The following is a 2,740-nucleotide window of genomic DNA, read 5'->3' as shown; positions in this document are numbered from 1 at the left end:
AGCTGAACTACTGCATAAATCAGGCCTACACCACAAGATGATGGTTTTCATATCAGGAAAAGTGAACACAAAACAAAATCCTACAAGAGGCATTAAAGTATCAAATATGCAAAACACTTGCTTACACTACTATTCAGTTGAACCATTGTGAGATCTGTTGCAGCCAAACATTTCATTCAGAAATTTTAAGAGCTTCAAAAGCAACACCGGATAACGAACTATGACTACCATTCTACTTAATAGAATCTTATTGAGCAAAACACCATGTTTCTCACAAATACCCGAAGCAGCAGAATCTAAGAGAAGGAAGTAGTGTTTCCCAAGTAATAAACGGGGTGTACCTCATTTGTTCTGTTATGGCCCAACACCATGCAGTAACACTCACATGAGCTTGGACAATAAACCTTGAGAAAATGCGGACATAAATGGAAGGCAGCATGTCAATATGCAATTACAGAAATAAAGGCTACATAACACATATCTTTCCTGAAGTTAATTGCCATTACTTGAGGCAGAACATGAGCAACACAATATTACAAATTGCTTTGGATGCTAGGAAGATGAGCAAGGGAATCCTGGAAAAGATTCAAAACAAAGCTAAAAAAGAAAATTTTGTAACTCGGCAGCAGACCAAATGAAAATCAGGCTGCAGAGAGTGGTTTTGTTGGCCAACTCCATCTTTCACATCTACTCAAATCCTGCTCCTGGGCACAGGACGACATACATGATTTCAGAATAAGTAGTTCATATCTGCACGAATAAATCAAACTGCAGTAAATGGATGACATCGTTCTGTAACTTCTTTTATTAGGGGGCTGTCATACCATGGGAAGCTGGAAGAGAAATTGAAGGAAATCTATGAGCCGACATCACCAAACTGTGTCACAGCTCCTGGATATGGAGAGTGACAAAATGCATCAGTATTGATATGATGAAGAAGAAGAAAGTATGACATAATAAAGGCCAATAGCTATAGTCAATGTTCAACTAATAGGCTTAGCAAAACCAGATCATCTGAAACGGAAACCCAAGTAAGCAAACTACAAAAGCTCTTGGTTAATGGCTGTTTGTGCATGAGAACTATTGATTAATTTGTTAATATCTGCTGCAACCTCAATGAAGGATCTTGGGAGGAGTCCGGGCATGCCGGGCTGAAGCTCCATTGCTGCACCTTAGAAGATACGATTGTGTCAAACCAGTGATCATTACAGGGCCTATAGAAGTGGCCGAAGGCGGTTGTCAAAGCAGGATACAACAATTGTTCTTACACCAGGTCACCAACCCATCTCAATGCTTCGAGAATATATTTAGCATCAGGGTCAATGGATTGCATGCCTAGAAACATAATTTTTTTTTGTAAGGTCCAACATATAATAAGTTGGCTTCAAAGCATTTGGATTCCAGAGTTTATCTCACCTTTTCAGTTGTACAGTACTGATCAAGTTCGTCAAAGTTTTGAAAACCTGAGCAGACCATGCCTGTAGCAGAAGTGTCTAAACGTTACCAAAAGGGTCTCCATCACATACCTGGAGATGTTCAGAAATGATAGTACATGCAGCAAAATATTTTTTTAAGAGAGTTTTAAAATGTAAAAACAAAAGAATGATAGATACAAAAGAGTGAAATTAGTACAGCGTTACTACATATATCACAGGTTCACCTATCACCAGCGTCCAAATATGATGAATGAAATTAGTTCCGTATGATCTCTCCGCTCTGGATTGTATAGCTGTGCTCAGTTTTCAGAATACTGCAAGAAACCGAATCAACGTTCCTTCTTCGCATTTCCTGTTTAGCCACACCAGAAACAAGCAAAAGAACCTCATTCATGTTCGAGTAGATAATTTCCAAGGATAAAGCCCCACAAAAAACTTGGGAACATTCTAGTTTTGGATCCCGATCTAAATTACTGAAAGATGCTCACCATGGCGGGATTGGCCCTGCCCTGTCATCACATTCCCCGTCGATGCGAGGTGGCGGCGTGGAGGAGCTCGGGCATGTGGATGCATCCGGAATTGGAGAATATAGCCGCGGTACAGGTGGTATGATAAGCAGGAGGTCTCATTGTTGTGGTGGTCGGACAGAAGCGGGGTTCGCATCTCCTCGCGGTTCGCGGCATGGTCGCAGAGTGGTGTCAGTGCAGCGTGCAGGCGGCGGCGGTGTCATCGTCTTCACGAGCGGAGCCGTCAGGCTGTCTGGCGGCATGCTGACAGGGCAGCAGCGGCGGCGGCATGTTCGCGGGCGGATCCATCAGGCAGGCCGGCGGCGGCGGGTGTCTGGATGCGGTGATTTGGAGGTTTCCATTTTCCTAAGGTTGAGCGGTTTTCTAGCGTGCGCTGGGTAGCGCGACGTGCGCGAGGTGTTTGCCTCTCGGGAAAAAGTGTGTTTAGGCTGAGCGTGGGACAGTGGGCGTCTAACAATGTTTTACTGCTAATCTTAACCATTGGATTAGACGATTGGATGGTCTAGATCCAAAAGCTCTGGCTCTTTTTATATTAGTGGAGATATGTAAGCCATATGCATTTACAATAATTAGTAACAATCAAAATTATGACTATCTTTTTTTAATATTTATACTATTTTTTGTACAGTAAAAATATACAGTGATTGCTACAGTAAATACGTACATTATTTGTTACAGTTTCCTGAATTTTCTTCTATGTTTTGCGCTACTTAAGCACTGTGCTTACCTGATTTGTCATCTCTATATTACAATCACGAGTATATTAGTTAGACCATG

At 42.0% G+C, this 2,740-nt stretch overlaps 1 long non-coding RNA gene across 5 annotated transcripts; it reads right to left on the bottom strand.

Annotated features, from left to right (window-relative positions):
- Window positions 1-313: 313 nt before the first annotated feature.
- LOC127344972 (uncharacterized) lies at window positions 314-2,506 on the bottom strand. Of its 5 annotated transcripts, none has more exons than XR_007878370.1 (3): window positions 1,417-2,506; window positions 825-1,335; window positions 314-750 (listed from the first exon to the last, which is right to left on the bottom strand). It is a non-coding gene; the product is annotated as an uncharacterized lncRNA (long non-coding RNA). The 5 variants fall into 5 exon arrangements; XR_007878369.1 differs by having other exon boundaries at window positions 314-704; XR_007878371.1 differs by having other exon boundaries at window positions 314-1,335; window positions 1,417-1,478; window positions 1,661-2,506.
- Window positions 2,507-2,740: the final 234 nt, after the last annotated feature.

This window comes from Lolium perenne, chromosome 6, assembly GCF_019359855.2.
Source record: "Lolium perenne isolate Kyuss_39 chromosome 6, Kyuss_2.0, whole genome shotgun sequence".
NCBI classification, from domain to species: domain Eukaryota; kingdom Viridiplantae; phylum Streptophyta; class Magnoliopsida; order Poales; family Poaceae; genus Lolium; species Lolium perenne.
This window is presented reverse-complemented; position numbering and strand designations above follow the sequence as displayed.